The following is a 6,957-nucleotide window of genomic DNA, read 5'->3' as shown; positions in this document are numbered from 1 at the left end:
GAGGTCTGGACGCAGCTGGGAATGTTGACTGGATACCTCTACGTGGCCCCTCGTGTGGCTGGTTTCTGAGAGGGACCACTTGAGAGGGAGCTTCTGAAGAGTAAACACTGTAAGATGACCAGGCAGAGGTTAGGAGACCTTCCTGATTTCCCTTTAGAGTCAGGTGGCATCTTGACCCTCACATTCCACTATCCCATGAGTGACTAAGGTGGGCCCAGAGTCAAGGGGAGGGAATAGAGACTTCACTTATTGTTGAGGGCCTGGCAAGCTCACCTTGCAGAAGACAGAAGAGGTTGCTGTAACCATTTTTGCAAAATACAATCTGCCACAACTGGCTATTAGATGATGTTAATAAATTATTGTTATTTTTTTCAGGTGTGGTAATATTTTCATAGATTTTTAAAAAAAATCTGTATATGTTAGTCACACTAAGTTTGAATGAAATGATATGGTATTTTGGATTTGCTTTAAAATACTTCAAAAAAAATTAAAGGTAGTGGCGGTGGTAGCACAGATAAAATAAAAACGACAGAACGGTGATAGTGGGCAATAAGTACTGATTGTTAGTAATATTCTCTGTAATTTGTATGTTTGAACTTTTTCCTTTGTGAAACAAAAAGGAAAAAGAAAAACCTGGTTTTGCCTGATTATGCCATTCTTTCTACTCCCAGTAGTTAGGGGTGAGTCAGGGTCTCAGGGCTGAGGGGGAAACCGGTCCCTTGCCTTCTGGGTTTAAGGCTCCCTGTTCCTTCCGGGTGTTGCCAGCTCCCTGGGGCATCTTCCTGACTCTTTCACAAACGTGCTTTTACTCACTGTTCTGGCCTGAGGCAGACAATCCTGCCAGCCGACTTCTTGGCACTATTTGGTGGTAGGGAGGGACCTGCCAGTTTGTCGACCAGGACTGGGTTATTATAATCTCCTCACGGCTGCCCACAGCTCCTTCCTCCCCTTGCAATTGTCCCCTCCAGGTTCAGAGCACACCAGGGGCTGCTTCTGCATGTGTGTCAGTCCCCCCGAATGTAGTTTTGGATGTCATTTGCTTTGTCAGTTTAGTCCTCTGTGTTTTCTCTATTTCAAGGATTACTTAAATTTTCTGAGCTGATGATAGCATGCTTTTTTGAGCTTACCTCTCTCTCACTCCAGTAACCCCACCTTTCTGTCATTTTTAGAGATGTTGGTTGAATGGAAAAATATTCATGAGCACTCAGTTGGCCATTTTGATACACCCCTAAGCTTTTTCAGTGTGTTATAATCAAATAATAGATATATAAGTTTGTATCTTGTGGGATTTTTGAAAATCTACATTAGAACTTAAATATTTTCTATTTTATTGAAAACTACTTGCAATAATAATTATTCATGGTTACATAATACCATACCTTCACTATATATTATAATTTATATTTTTGAACATTTACATTTAGATCATTTTCAGCTTTTTGATATTAAGTATATTGACTGGGATAAATATTTCTGTTTCAATATTTAGTCTCCATATTAATTTTATTCACTTAGGATAGGTTCCAAAGTATATAATTCTAACAGGCATGCTTTTATGCTTTCTTGGTAATTATTTTCCTGCTTAACCATTGACTAGAAGCCACGAGAGGACAAGTTTCCTACCTGCTAAATCTCTCCTTTACACTGTGATGAAATTTGAGCCAGAAGGTGTTTAACTGTGAACATTCATTTATTCAATAAAAAATTATAGGTGTCTCATTAGTAACTCTAATACTAGCATAATTCTATGCTCTTGTTACTTGTCAAAAGTTTTACATGTCTGCCATCTGCTTTAATCCTCATATCTGGGAATATAAATTTACATAATCAATCCTGGAGGATGATCCAGCATATTTTCATTTGACGAGGTATTAAGCTCTTACTTTTTTCTAGGCACTAGTTAAACACGGGGAGGAGGTCCAATAAGTAACACCTCTTTTCATTGCCTGAGTTCAAAACCAACTCAGAGATAAAATAAAGGAGGAGGGAAGACAAAGTTGAAAATATCATCTTTGTTACTGAGACAGGCTGTGTTTGTTAGGATGTGGCTTAGGTGTGGGCAGTGATGGGCTTCCTAAGACTGAACCCTCAAGTACAGTGTGCTTCACACCCAATCTCAGGCAATGCTAACAAGCTTAAGCGGACTACACGGCGCCTGCCCTTCTAAAATCTGTGGGACGGCAAAATCGGCTGACAGACGGGACTGAGACGGATTTGTCCTACCTCCTAGAGGAAGGCCAAGGTTATACTAAGGAGTGGGCCGCTCCATGAAAGCGATGTCAGGAGTGAGCAGTAAGGTTCCCCTGTCTGTCTCAGCCCCCAGAGAGATCAACCTAGAACCACGGAGAAGCCGCCCATGATTTGCAGAGGAACTATTTCTTGTCCTTCCAGCTTTTCCCTTCATCATTCCCCAGCTCTTCTGATAGAGGTAGAGCTTCCCAAAGGCTGAAGTCCCCTCTTTTGGCTTCAAGCACATCAGCTCCATGGCTGTCCTGTTGGTCAGCTGACCCATCGCCATCTACCCAACCATCTTTCAGTGCGAGGTGACCACACGATGTTTTGGGTTGTGGATACTGAGTCGGAGAAGGTTCCTGGGGAGGGCGCCATTCCCAATCTGAAAGGCAGAGCCTTTCCAAAGGAGAGGGGTTTGGGGGGAAGGGAGGGTGCTTTGCTCTTTTATCTTCCAGCCTGGAACGTTAAGATGGGGCCCAGAGGAACAGTAGCCACCTTGCAATGAGAAGTCAACTTATTCAAGGATGAAAAAGGGCCGCCTACTAAAAATGTGGAGCAGAGCAGGAAAGCACTTGGACCCTCGATGACACTGTAGAGTGCCTTGATGGGATCAGTACCAGTTATCTCAAAGATCCCCAAATGATGTATGATCTTCGCTGTGTGCTATGTTCTGAATGTTTGTGTCTCCCAAATTCATATGTTGAAATCCTAACCCATAAGGTGATGTTATTTGGAGGTGAGACCTTTGGGAGGTGATTAGGTCATGAGGGCTCCGTACATATGGTATTCGTGCCCTTATAAAAGAGGACGCACAGAACTCCCTTGCCTCTTCCCCTTGTGAGGACGCAGTGAGAGGATAGCTCTTTGTGAGCTAGGAAGCTTGCCCTCACCAGACACTGAATCTTGGACGTCCTAGTTTCCGAAACTGTGAGAAATAAATTTCTGTTGTTTATAAGCCATTCAGTCTGTAATATTTTGTTATAGCAACCCAAATTGACTAAGATACTGTGTATCAGAACCTAGGAATAGGTAATTTCATTATCAGAAGCTACACTTAATTTTCAAAATATCCTTTTGGAGACATGTATTTGACATGACATGTTCTGACATCTAAGGCAAATTAATGCTTTTGGAGTTAAATATTCTTTAACTTTCTTATTTGAAGCATGTATTAATATAGCTTAAAAGTTAAATGGGAGTGGGGTGCATAGGCCAAGAGACTGAGAACAACTGAAAGAATAGATCTCTATATCCAGTACCTCACTATTCCTAATGTCTAAGCTAGAAGGAAATTCGGGGTGCTTCTGGTCCAGAGGGTCTCAGACTGTGTTACCAGGACTCCCCACAGGGGTGCTCCAGGATGCCTTGGGGGATAAAGGGAAGCCGGATCAGTGGGATCCAGCCCCTCTCTAGTTTAACCAGAACGCCTCTGCGTTTACCTGTGGTCTCCATTGGGATTCCTTGTAACAATGAATTCATGTTGTCAACTGAAGTTTAAAATTACTTGTTCAGTCAAAATTAAGTTTAAAAACCACTTACCTTGTCCAACATCCTTGTTTTATAAATAAGGAAGCTGACACTTAACAAAGTTCAAATGACTTGATCAAGTAGCAGACTACAACTGAGTTCCCCAATATCCTCCCTTCCTGTTCCTAGTATATCGTTTTTCCTGAATCACTGCTCAGTTTCCACAGATTATAAAAGGGAATTTCCTCCAAAAGTTCAATTCTGTAAGAGTTGTTTCTTCGGAAGAGCTCTCCACCTAAGAGTTTCGTAGTGTGAATGGCACAGAGCTGTAAACTCTAGTCACAGAGAAAAATGACAATACAATGGAAAATTCCGGAGATATATGGACTTCAGGTTTTGTCTGATCAGGGCTCTCATTCTGTGAGCTTTCATGGGCTAACTCAGTTTGGTTCTCCACATGTAGTTGTCTGAGGAGACGAGCATTAGGATCCTAAATTCAGGAAATAACCCTGACCTTTGCTCTGACTGGCCCATGTATGAACCAATAACTGAAGCAAACTGTCTTTGTTTCTAAGGGCAACTGCCTTGTGTTCTTTGTGTTTGCCTAATGTTCTGTTTATCATGCCTGTGCTTATTCATACTTTTAAAAGTATCTCTTTAACTTAATTATCTTCATATGATCTAGTGACAAATTTCTTTATTTTTTCCATCCTTTTCCGGTGAAGTGTTACCTGAGGTGTTTTCTTCCTAGCAACTCATGATTCTGGGGTTCCATACTATGTTTCTTTAGTGCTGGTTTTGTTTTTGACATTGCCTAACCTGAAAATTTGTTCAGGGTTTGCAACTTTTACCATCGAAGTGATCTGGAGAGTGGTCTGTTCCTCTTTTCTAATTGATGGGGGTGAGTTTATATTCTCTCCACAACATTTTTGGAGTATCCTCTCTGTGGAGATGACTGTGGCATGTGAGGCTGAGGTCCAGGAAAATATGGGAAGTACCATAGTGAGCCAAGGTTGCTCAGGGAAACTAATGTCACCAGACCTCTCTGGCTTCAAACACTGCTTTGGCAGCCCCTTTGAGTCCCCAGCCAAGAGTGGGGAATTGGGACTGGGGCTATGGGATATGTCCCAGACTGAATTTTTAGAACATCTCTGCATTTTCTATTTTGCCTGGATTGGCAGCAAATCCCTTAAATCAAAATGACCCATGCCTTTGCTCCTAAGGATAATTAAAAAGGATAGAGCTGGTTTGGAGGAAAAGAGCCTTAAAGCACGAGTGGGGGATGATGGCGGAGCAGGGAAAAGGGATGAGAGTGAGGCCCCCACCAGAGGATTTAGGAATAAAAGGCCTGGATTCTTAACAGAGTTCTTGCTCCCAAGGGTATATAATGAGAGGATAAGGGGGACAGTTTGGGGCTCTTTGGGGATTTTCAGGAATATCTCCGTCAAAACACAACCCAGCTGTAATTTCATTTGCAGAAGGTTAAACTAAACAAATAAATCAAAAGAAGAAAAATGCCATAGGAGTAACAAGTTTTATGGCATGTAGATATAACTGTACATAACGCTATTTACTATAATAACAAAAACAAATAACATTTTGAATGTCCAAGGACAGGGAAATAATAAAATAATCCAAGATAGCAATATAATGAAATATTACGTATTCATTGTAAGAAGCATGTATGATAACTCTTTAGAATCGTGTTGGCCAATACTGGAATTGTGAGCCATAAGTGGCTATTTAAATTTGCATTTGCATGACTTAAAATTAAATAGAATAATAATTTCTCAGTTACAGTAGCCCCACTTCAAGTGCTCAAGAGTCATGTGTAGCTAGCTATTGCCTACCATCAAAATGCTGATATGGAACATTTTTATTATCACTAAAAGTTCTGTTGAACAATGCTGCTCTAGAAAGGTGAGAAAGTGTTTACACATGACTGCTCAAGGGAAACAGAAGTAGCTTGAGAAGCACAAGCACTGATTATACCAACATAAAAATCATATGGATAAAGATTAGTCAAGACAAGGAAGCATTAAAATTATTTCTGCCAGGGAAATAAATGTTCCAGGTAGATTTAAAAGTTACCTTGTAGAGTGGTCTAGACTTCAGTCACTAATACATGAAAATTTTGAAATTTCTCTTCAGGAGGCCAATTGTTTCTGCTGCTCCTGGGCTAGACACGGAGAAGTTGTAGAGGTGGCATCAGGGGATGGTTCTCACTCTGGCTTTGCAACTGAAACAGCTGGGCGATGTCATGGAAGTCACTTCAATTCTCCTGGCCTCTTTCTTCAGATGATGTCTAAGGTCTCTTCCAGCTTAAAGGAATGGTTGTATTTGTCTTCCGATGGAGAGCAGGTATCCAAGAGGCCCATTAGGCTGGTCCTTGGGAGGCTGTAGGAATGAGAGTCAGGGGCAAGTTCTCAGATTGTGATGATAATAGACTGTGTATCCCAGGGATGAAGGAAGAGAAGTAGAAAGGATTTTCTAGACTGGAGGAGCTGGTCAGTGAAAAAATAGGAGATTGCATTCCAGACACCAGAGAGCTATAAGAAAAATTGCATCTGTTTTCATTAAATGTTAGAGATGACTTTGAGCAGAACCCAAGTGAAACTGCAAACACATCTGAGAAAATCCCAGCGCCATCTTGGATCTCAGAAACTCCAGCCAGCTCTCTAGTCACAAGTAGTTCACAAACTACCCTCCTATTAGCTCATTAATAACACTCCGGAACAGGGCGATGCTTCCATTTGTCCAACTATTTCTCTGATATCAAATCATAAAATCATACTTCTTGAAAGTCACCTATTCTTGAACATTTACTCCCTGAATCGATTTTACAACTATAGTATCTTATCTAAATCATTTCACACTTCTTTTTAAAGTTTGAAGATATGTAGTGTTTCATCTCATTTCCCTCCTTATATATTTTTCTATTAAACATCACATGGAGAAATGCATCTACTAAATAATTGATATCATCCACCTTTATGATTTTTAATGTATAACTGTACATTCACATCCACCTTTATGATTTTTAATGTATAACTATACATTCACATGCCCATCATATATACAATGGTGTGCTTTTCTGTGTATACTTTTGTTTTACATTTAAACAAAGCAAACTACCTGAATCTGGATACATTAAACTCTTTAATGATGTAAAAAATACATGCATGAGTTGCTGTGTATGTGTGTGTGTGATCTACACATTTCTTGAATAATGAGCCACTTAATGTATGCCATGTCCTG

At 40.5% G+C, this 6,957-nt stretch overlaps 1 long non-coding RNA gene across 1 annotated transcript in view; it reads left to right on the top strand.

Annotated features, from left to right (window-relative positions):
• Window positions 1-6,718, top strand: part of LOC105295845 — an 89,272-nt gene extending 82,554 nt beyond the window's left edge. The window contains exon 6 of the long non-coding RNA XR_896203.2: window positions 5,851-6,718. This is a non-coding gene — a long non-coding RNA (uncharacterized LOC105295845). The remainder of the gene's footprint in view (window positions 1-5,850) is intronic.
• The last annotated feature ends 239 nt before the right edge of the window (window positions 6,719-6,957 follow it).

The sequence above is a fragment of the Pteropus vampyrus genome, unplaced genomic scaffold (assembly GCF_000151845.1).
Source record: "Pteropus vampyrus isolate Shadow unplaced genomic scaffold, Pvam_2.0 Scaffold5, whole genome shotgun sequence".
In the NCBI taxonomy this organism is placed as follows: domain Eukaryota; kingdom Metazoa; phylum Chordata; class Mammalia; order Chiroptera; family Pteropodidae; genus Pteropus; species Pteropus vampyrus.
This window is presented reverse-complemented; position numbering and strand designations above follow the sequence as displayed.